Genomic DNA, 11,179 nt, shown 5'->3' with positions numbered 1-11,179 from the left:
CAGTTTCTTTTCTTTCTTTTTTTTAAAGATGGCTTCCAAAAACAGCAATTTCAACAACCACAAATTTTGCCTCTGATAAAGTTTTTTCCAAAGGTAAGCTGGTTACCAAGGAGACAACCTTGGTTAAAAAAAAAAAAAAAAAAAGAGTAAAAAAAAGAAAGATTTTTACCTGCGTATATTTAGGAAACATAAAATAGCACTGGCAAGACAAAGGAGCTGACCACTCTTACCGCATAACATCATAAAACAACACACAATTTGAGTTGTGCAGTAAATATTTACAAATGTTTGAGAAAAAAAAGACAACTCTCCTGTGATGTGCCTATGTCCACTGACAAATTAATTAAACAAATGTGAAAAACATGTTTTCTTTTTCTTCTAAAAGTCTACAGGGCCAAATGTGCCTACAGTTGAAGAAACGTGTGTGTGTGTGTGTGTGTGAAAGAGAGAGAGAAAGAGAATAAGAGGGAGGGGCGAGAGATTGAGAGAGTTTGTGTGAGGTATGAGTGTGATGGTGATAGAGCTTTAAGTTCTTTGTGTGAGTGTGTGTGTGTGCTGGCCAATGCACAGCAGTGCAGCAGCTCTCAGCCGCCCAGCAGGAAAAATCCCATCATTCTCTGCATACCGCACAAATTCCAGCTCGGCTTTCACCTCCTGGCCCCACTCCTCCACCCTTCCCCTCTCTCTCTCTCTCTCTCTCCCTCTCCCTCTCTCCCTCCACCACCTCGTCTCGGCCTGACTCTCTCAATCCTGAGGCCTCTTGTCTTCTCTTAGCCTCACCTTTGACTGCAGACCCCTCTGCTCAGCTCTATTTTGCCATAACTATATGAACCACAATAAAAATCTGTGTGCTGGATGCCATGCTTCTTAAAACGTTTTCAAACCAAAATTAGTTCCCCCGATGAAAAGACTGACGTCTTAAACTGTGCTCAAAATCTGCAATGAGAAAATCAGACCGGGGTGTTTCCTCTGAGGGAGCCAGGGAGGCAAAAAATAATCCATATACAAATAAAAACAACACAAATATAAAAAAATCGCTCGCTTTTCTAAAGTAACTGTCCAACTGCGACACTGGCGGGTGAAGTTACAGCGGGAGTCCGTGACTCTCTTGCCTCCCCTGAGCCCATTGACTTTTAACAGACCCCCTAAAGCATGCGGTGGGTTTCAATGGGGGGTAATTGAGAATGAATGGGGGAAAGTCACATGAGAGGAGGCAATGCCTCCGCGCTATGATTGGATATGACTGTTAATGATTGGCTTGTGAAATAAATCCCACCTCTTGTTTTTGTGCGTGTTTGCGAATCGGTCTGAATGGACAAAATGAAGGCGTTAATGGAAGGACTAATTAAAAAGTAAGTAAACAACTCAGTGATGTATCACTGCTCTATGTCACGTCAAAATCAAACTTGAAATGGCCTGAAAACATGATGATTGTGTTTTTTTTTGTGGGCAATCAGCTTTATATTGTTTGTCAAATTCTATACTGTTTGTCCAAAACACTTTTTATATCTCCCAAGGAATTTAAGGAGACAAATTTGCTACATAACCATAAACTCCATTAAGTCTCTTTTTTCCTCCTGGTGGATAATTATTTACTGTGATACATGCTGGTTTTCAACAACTCAGCAAATGAAAAAACTCAATGTAGAGGACATTCATTACGCTTCAATGCTCATTATTATATCACCATAATCAAATTGGCTGTCAGCCAGTACAATTCTGATCCAATCCATGTGCTGTCAACACATCATCAAGGGTATTCACGGAGTCACTTTACACCATATTGAGATTGGAATTACACTATCATTATCAACTTAATTTTGCATACGGGCTCATGGGCGACTTGAAAAGCCCTGGTGCTTCAGCCTTGATAAAACTTGCATAAAAGCATGAAAGACTCTTTCATGTCTCCGACTGCATTACGCAGCGCTTTGGACCTGATGAAATGCAGAAAATGTCAGAGTCGTCGAGTTCATTATGACCTGACTTTGAAAATAAGACTCTTGACTTTGGTTCGGACTGCCACTGCTGTACGACCAGACAGAGAAATCAAACAGGGGAATCCAAACGACTGAGACCACTAGTGTGTGCTTCTTTTCTCCATTCTTTTTCTTTACAAATAGTATTTAAGGGCATAACAATTCAAAAGAACAAGATAGAATAACAGAAAAAAACATTATCAAGTTAACAATGTTCAGAAAGTACTACTATTTTGATTATTAGAAATAATACCCTCTGTTTAAAGCATAAAAAAAAAAAATCCCAGAATTTAAACTGTTTTTATTGTGCATTGCTGAATTTCAAATAATATTTAAAAGCATAAAACATATTCAGTTCAAATTAAAAACGTATTTCTATATTTAATTTTAAACATTAATTTAGACTTTAAACCCCAGATAATGTGCTCAAGCTTTTGGACCCCTTTGTATTTAAGGATTTCTGGATTTCTCCAGATCATATACAGACATAATGTCCTCATCTTCATTTAAATCTAGTTTTCTGGAGTGGATTGAGAGTGAATACTCTCTCAGAAGAGGAAGAGAGGAGAGCCGAGGGGAAAACAGAGCTCTTGTTTTGCCTTTTTCTCTCTCAGGGCCTCCCAAGATGCCACTCAGGGAGAAGCTATTAATCATTGACAGGCCCCTGTGGCTGTGTGTGTGTGTGTGTGTGTGTGCGCGGGGCCGTATGGACTCAGCACAGGCAGGACATTGAGAGTAGATGGCTAAAGCCAAGCTGCGCATAGAAACATTAGCAGCATTCTCCACGCCCACTGTAAAGCCCTCTCTAAGACCTGGGAGTCTGTCCCTACAGCAGGTGAAAAAACTCCCCAACACCCCACAAAGAGAGAGAGAGAGTGAGAGAGAGAAAGCTCAACGGTGGCATGCATACGCATACACACACACACACACACACACACACACACACACACACACACACACACACACACACACACACACACACACACACACACACACACACACACACACACACACACACACACACACACACACACACACACACACACACACAGCTGAAAACTGATCTCCCACAGGATATGCTTACAGCCCTGGCTGCTGCCTCTCTCACAGACTGCCAACAATGTTACACCCAGGAGAGGGTATGTGTGAGAGAGAGAAAAAAAAAAGAGTCGGAGAGAGAGAATCATACACAGGGTGAGGGGGGACAACTAGAAGGAGAGAACGAGGGCAGAAAAAGGCCAAAAGAGAAAACAAGGGGGTGTCTATAGGGACAAAAAACACAATGGAAACTGAAGATGGAGGGAGTGTGGAAAAGAAAACGCGAGGAACAGACGGAGGCGGGCAGCTAGCATGAAAACCGGTCTCGGAGTAATGTAGCTTTAATCTGGTATTTCCTTTTTGCAGAGCGAGGGATATTCCTGGGGAAGGGTGGGAGAGTAACACACACTCGACTCGAGACCAGGCTGTGCTGCCCACGGGCCTTAACAAGAGCCATATCCAGCCTGTGCACCTCAGACCTGTATTACACACACACACACACACACACACACACACACACACACACACACACACACACACACACACAGGAAAGGTGGTATACAGTCACTTTGTCTGACCCACCACCTCATAAGAGTGACATAGTCCAGGTGGACCTAACACTCATAAACACATAACCATACCAAAGCACTGTAATGTAAACCAAAAGACCACAGTATGTGAGAGTAGATGCAATATTTCATTTACACAAATGAACATTAAAGTACAGCCTATTCAATATTACTTACTAACGGGTAAAGATAATTGAATATAAAGAAGAGAGAGAGAGGGAGAGAGATACCAGAATTTTAGTATCCTGAAAGGTTACACTTTATTTTAAGGTGTCCTTGTTACAGTGTAATTATTATACACTTAAGTAACAAAATGTACTTACTATAATGCATGTAATTATGCATAATTTACTGTTATTACAGTCAGTAAATGTAACACATGTAACAATAAGGACACTGTAAAATAGTGTTACCTCCTGAAACAACTCTCATTGTCTGATCAGTTTGTAGGCTAAATCAGTCTAATTACACTTAAGGCTTCTTTAGGCCTGACTGGCTGATTATGAAATATGTAGACTATTATGTATTAATTGTCTCAAACCCGGAAATTCTAATTAAAGATTAAAAACATCTGAAATGAGCCTCTGTTCCTAACGGTTTTCCAGAGCTAATCTGCTAGTAAGAAGATTAATAATCAGCAGTGGGTTACACGTTTCATTGAAATCTGTGTATAATAAGCAGACAGCACAAATGGAAGAATTCACGAAATATACACAAGGTTAATAAGAAGGCATGTAAAATGGCATGCATTGATTCAGATTACAGTCTTCCTCTCATGTGCAATCTGAGGTACTGTTACTGGGTCAGAGGTTATAAAGCTCCCTTTACAATTCAACTGCAGGGCTCTAGACATTGCCTTTAACTGCTGTGTGTGTGTGTGTGTGTGTGTGTGTGTGTGTGTGTGTGTGTGTGTGTGTGTGTGTGTGTGTGTGTGTGTGTGTGTTTCTTTGTGACCAACAGAAAGTTTAATAGTAGTGCATAAGATTTGAGTAATTGTGTAAAGCACCATTACATGCAAGAAATTCCCAAGGGATGAACTGGTCAAGAGGGCCTAGTTGTAAAGTTAGATCAAATGATTAGCTAAATGGATTAAACAGAGCCAGGGTCTCATTTGTGTCTATGGATCTTTTGATTGAATATGCTTGGATACAGTTTGGCAGTATTTAAGTGTTACTACATTTCTAGTGATCTATTCAGTTAAATGCGGTTGTTTATCACTATATTTTCAATCCTGTCATGTAAATTGGAGTGTATTCTAGTTTTTTTTCATTTGTTTAGTCTAAATGTAGCTATTTGTTCATATTAATATTGTCACTTTAATTTAGATTGAAGAAAATGGTCATCAAATAGTTAATGCCACTATATTGCCCCTAACCTTACAGTGTACAGTATAAGTTTGGGGTCAGTAAATTGTTTTCATGTTTTTGTAAGTGTCTTCTGCTCACTAAGGTTGCATTGATTTGATCAAAATTATGGTAAAAACAGTGATATTGTGAAATATTTCAAATGACTATTTTCACATATTTTAAAATGTAGTTTATTCCTGTGATGGCAAAGCTGAATTTTCAAAAGCTGTTACTTCAGTCTTTAGTGTCACATGATCCCACATTTAGTGCTCAAGTAACATTTCTTATTAATAATAATGTTGAACGCAGTTGTGCCGCTTAATGAATAGTCACTACCCCTAAACCTAACCCTATAATAAGTTATCCTAAGAATCAGAGGGAAATGATAGGTGAATAACACTGATGTAGAAGCACCTAACCCTGTTTGTAAGCCTAAACTTGGTTGATTGGAATGTTGTTTCAGGATCAACAAAGATAATGATCCAGGAACATGTTGCACTTGGTGAAATCAGGTTCTGCTAGCAGATCTAGTCCGCCAAGACCAAACTTATGTACATTCCATTTACATTAATAAAATATTTTATAAACTATCCAGAAAGTTGTCATGACTGAAATATTTATGTGGTCCATCCATTATATTGTTTTTCCAGGATTCTTCAATGAATAAAAACAGCAATTTTTACAGCACTTTTGTAACAGTATGAATGTCTTTACTGTCACTTTTGATCAAGTTTAATACATCCTTTGTAAATAAAAAAATTAAATAAAAATCTTACAGACCCCAAAACATTTGACCGGAGTGTAGATAACTACATTTTCAACAAAAAAAAAAGCGTACCCAACTCTGTTTGAATCAAGGTTACGCACAAACGAACGAGCGCACGTGTTTCCTAGCATTTTATTGCAAGCGCAGCTGAAATCTGCACACATGCACAACTACCCCAGCTGTTCCTCCTGTTTTTGGCCTTTCCTGTGAAGGCGGAGTATTCATGCACAAGACACAATGGGCTGTAATGAGTCCAGACACCAACCACACTATAACTCCAGGTGAAGATATTAAAAAAGTGCATGGGGTTAGCAGACCAATACAGATAAAATTACAACGCATTTCATCTTTTGCATTTCTTTACACCTCTGCATCTGTCACAAATCCGCATTCTCTCTCTCTGGTTCTCTCCAGGGCTCGCTGCACTGGTGCAGTGTGGCTGTCAGCGGTGCCTTACATACTGTTTGAAACAGGGTGCTGCACCGTCTCAGGGGATTATCATGGCATAGCGGCACAACATAAAAGATGTTGGCTAATAAAACTGTGTGCATGAGAGAGAGAGAGCGAGAGAGAGAGAGAAAAGGGGGGAGAAACAAAAAGAAAAGCTTGTTCAATATGGATCAGAGTGTCTTCCACCCTCCCCCTTCCCTCCACTCCTCCTTTATCCCTCTCCATCACTCTCCCTGGTCCATCACCTGCCGCGGTTGGTCCTGAGGCAGCAGGCGGGCGGGCAGCTGGCCAGACAGGGAAAAGCACGGCTGGTCTGGTCCGCGCTGGGCCTGGCTGGGCTCAGACCCTGTCCATGGCCTTCTGAGGCAGGGAGCCGCTGGCTAGAGCCGCTTTCATCCTCCCAGCAGAATTAATCACCAAAGCCTTCAAGCTGCCAACCAGCAGAGGAGACTGTCAGCCAAGAGGGGTTCTGGCACCAGCCCAGGCTTCTATCCCTGCAGGGGCCTTCTATCAGATCAAAGACTGCCACCATCAAGTCCCCCCTCCCTCCCATACACCTCTTTTTTGTTGATGTGGCAGTGGAGATGTAGATGATTCTGGAGATTTTATGAGAAAAAAGATAGCTGGCTTGATGAGGACGTAGATACGTGTAATTAGATTCTGAATGTCTAATGAGGGATGTGCCGTTCCTTTCAGAGCTTGGGGAAGATGCTGAGCACCTGCTCAAAGCAAAAAAAATCACTCCATCCACTAGCACCTCCGCCAAGGCACATCCCCATGACAACCACGATCCAATGAGACGGCTGCCACACGGGTCACACAAGCCTCCCACAGCACTGGACAATACGTCTGAGAGGAAATGCTCTCGCTCTGGCCTGTGAGATACAGCTCTGTTCTTCAGGTTGTGAAAAATGGTTTGTGCGCAGTGGTTTGCTATGGTGTTCGCCAAAATGCCATAGTTACTGGAGTTGTTACAACTATGAAGTTGTAATAAATAAAACGGAATTGCCTTTTTCATTCTCTACGACATCAGAAGTGAATTGTAGTAACAATAACTATGGTAAGTAGGCCTAGTATTATACAGGTTACAATTCTGCTTGCCATGGTATTTTTCTAAGGACAAATTCTGAACAATCACACTGATAAATTAAGCAAATGACAACTTCTAACTAGGGATGCACAAAATATTTGTACCATATTGGTTATCGGCCGATATTAGAGATTTATATGCATCAATATTGGATATTTAAAGGGAAAATACACCCGAAAATATAATTTACTCGTTGTTCAAACACTGTATGACTTTCCTTCTTTTGTGGAACAAAAAAGGAAAATATTTTGAAACCAAATACTTTTGGTTCCCATTGACTTCAATTGTACAGACAAAAAAAAAAAATGGAAGTCTATGGGAACCAAAACTTGATTGCCAACATTCTCCATACCATACCATCCCATCCATCTATTAATCTACCCAACTATCCTTCCATCAAACCAACTATCAATCCATCCATCCATCCATCCATCTATCTATCTCTTTCACTCTGGGTAGCCTGAGGAATCATTTGCTTCTCTCCACTCTGCAGGGTTTTAATTGATTAGCAGCTGGCACAAGATCAGATAAACATGTAGATTTGGCATCTAGGCTGGGGACTGTTGCTCATCCGCCTTAAGAGAGCGCACACACACACACAGTATTTTGTCAGTGTGTTGTGCTTCAGTGGCACAAGGAGCCAGCGTTAGGTGTCTGCAGGGACTCCACCCCGCTGAAGGCAGTCGACGTCGTGGCTACTTATAGCCATGCCATAAATCAAGCTGTCAGTCTCAGTCACGCTTGCTGGCACACTCATGTTCCAGAGAGGTCCTCTCCACACGCCCTGTGCTAAACTTTCTCTCCGAGACACTGTGAGAGCTCAGCGTGCCGTGACCTGAGTTGAAGTCACCACAGAACATGTTGCAGGAATAAAAACAAGAACTGAGAGGCGGCTCAACATGTAGCTGCATATTCAGAAGGGTGTCTCGATTCTTAACATAAACGCTGTTGTCCTGGGAAAAGTTTGCTTCATTAGTGGAGTTTGGAAGATTATCTGTACTCTAAATGGTTGTATGGTCTAAATGAAAAGTGACTCAAATAAATGTTTCTATTTTTGGTGAATTTTGAGTAGATGTTAGTGTGCATTTAAATTCAGCAATTTTATCTTTTATCATTAATTTACTAAAATATTATAAAGTCAGTTTTATTATATTGGCTATCAGCTCCTTTCTGTAGATGTTCTCCAGAGCTGCTTTATAGATTAATTAAACTCATTCCATAATTGATTAAATTTACAAGCAGAATTGAAGTCTGTTTGCATCATTGAATCATTATTTTCCTGTTTATCACCGTGAAGCTGCTTTGAATACAATCTGTATTGTATAAAGCATTATATAGGTGACATGACTTGACTACTGGCTTTGGCCATAAACAAAAAACAAAAACAAAATGATATTGATCAGATCGACCACAGTTAGCATATTAGCATACAGATGTGGTACATCTTGATATATAATTATTTTATAGATTTAAAGTTACTTTATAGTTTTCATAAGTGCTTTTGTCATTTTTAAATATTTCTATATAGTTTTAATTTATTTAATTTTTGGGTGAACTATCCCTTTAAATCATCCAAATCTCTTAAATCAAAATCCATTATAGCTGGCATATTTCTGCAATGTTACAGGAAAGATAGAAATGCGTGTTTAGCACTTTAGGCCACTAGGGGATCGGGCTGCTGGTTCCCTGCCGAAAGAAGCTCCAGGTCAGGGGAGAACCAGGTGCTAATGAGCCACGGCTCAGGGCCAGCTCCAGGGGCCGGAAGGGTGACGCCAATCTCGCTCCTTTAAAACTAAACAGAGAGAGAAACAGAGACATTAGAAGTAAAGTAACGCAGCATTGTGGGTCAGACGGCACCTGTTGTCCACCTGACCCCGCACGGCTGCTGCACACACGTCCTCATTCCCAGCAATCCCTCCATGACCAATGTCACAGCCTCCGCGGAGTCTGCCGATTTCACGCTAAGGGGAGGTTGGGGCAGGCAGGACACTCGTCTGTCCCGCAGCCTACGCACTGTCATCAGCCCCCTGTGGCTTGAAGCATATGGGAAAAGCTTGTGGTAAAACAGAACAGATCCGCTCTGGACACTGGAGTGACATGCTGGGGCTTTATGATGGATGCCGAGGGCAGAAAAGGGAAAGCGGTCTGGCTTGGCACGAACGAATGGATATAAAACGTTTGAACGTGTAAACAGGGTCCAACAATTTTTTGTGATATGGTCACATAAACCATATCAGATGTAAATGCTAATGCATCCTGATTAGGGTTGGGTATCGTTTGGGTTTTATCCGATTCCAGTACCTACTCGGTATTTTTTAAACGGTTCCGGTGCTTAAACGGTTCTTAAATCGGTACTTAAGAAAATGAAACCGCACACACTTTATCAAAAAATAATACCCTTTAATTTACAGGGCCAAACTGGACACAATATTAACTTAAATCTTTAAACAATATAAATACAAGTAACATATGGTAATAATAAAACCAATATAAAATAAAAAATCATATTTACATAATATCAAATGAAACAATATTGTATCAAACAATGTAATAAAACTGGAGATTAATAGAGATTACTAGCAGGCAGAGCTGCCAACTCTCACGCATTGACCACAAGACTCACGCAAATGACCCTTTTCACACAGAGAAATCGCGGACAAAGAGGACACGGACAGACAAGACAGAGAAGGTTACTTTTGATATGGAACAAATCCACAGCTGTCAGATTCTGTCAATATTTTTACGAGATTCACACAATAAATAACGTTTTGGCTCTTTGAAATGTGACAGATCGCTGTAGCGCGTCAGTTCAAACGGCACGTGATACAGCAGCCTACAAATCCACTGCTTCTTAGCTACGCAGCGTTGAGTGAACCTATGAAAGAGAACATCTCTGGTTACTGGTGTAACATATCTCTCAATAGGGAACGAGACGCTGCCAAGCTCCTCGCGCTGCCGACCAGCTTCCTTTTTCGGCAAAGAAATCTGAGGAGCAGATGGCGCGCGCGCGCCAACATAGTATGACGACGTAAGTGCGTCGATGCGGCGCCCGCGCCATCAGCAAATGAATTGGCTTGATTCTATATGGGATTCAGACTATCGGCACACCCAGAGGGCGTTCTGACACGTAATTTTACACGTGAAATGCAGCCAAACCTTGCGAGAAAGAGCGCGCTTGCGAGACAGAAGAGACTGTGCTCCAAACTGTGTAGCACACGCACGGCGGAGAGAGAGAGAGCGAGAGACCTTGTGTGTGTGCGTGTGTGCCTAATGAAGTTAGGCACCGAAATCAGGCACCGAAATTTTCGTTCTTATTCGGTCTGGTTACTACCGTTTACGTCGGAACCGGTTCCCTATTGGCACCGAGTTTCGGTACCCAACCCTAATCCTGATGTATCACAGACAACAGTGACGGACCCAATACACAATATCACTGCATCAAAACAAGAGTTTTAGACTAGGTACGACTATAAAAGAAGACAACCATCTGATCGAAAATCTGGTACATATAACACACATGTACATTTACATACAAATGTGCAAAAATTCACAGAATATCTTCAGTTTTTACGATTTAAATAATGAAAATGCAGTGTGTTAAAAGTATTTTGGAAGGCAACAGTGTGGTGACTTTTTAGAGTTTTTCCCCCCCGTTGTAACATGCAGTAAAACGCTGACATAATACGTGATGTTTAGCCACAAAATTACAGACCCTGCTTTTGAAATCTGATCACACATGGTCACAGGAGACACATTTGAGAAGCATGTCGCTACTAGGTGTAAACAGCAATGTCTTGGCTGAACCCGAGATGGATGTTAATACCAGTGTCAACATGGCCAAAAACATGTGACCTGTATAATATCTCAGATCAAGTGAACCTACTTGATTTAGGTTTGCAAAACATGAGACAAGCTGATACAATAAGGGAGCGTTCAGATAG

The sequence above is a fragment of the Rhinichthys klamathensis genome, unplaced genomic scaffold (genome assembly GCF_029890125.1).
Source record: "Rhinichthys klamathensis goyatoka isolate OS25496 unplaced genomic scaffold, OSU_Roscu_1.1 h1tg000029l_1, whole genome shotgun sequence".
In the NCBI taxonomy this organism is placed as follows: domain Eukaryota; kingdom Metazoa; phylum Chordata; class Actinopteri; order Cypriniformes; family Leuciscidae; genus Rhinichthys; species Rhinichthys klamathensis.
Note: the sequence above shows the minus strand (reverse complement) of the source record.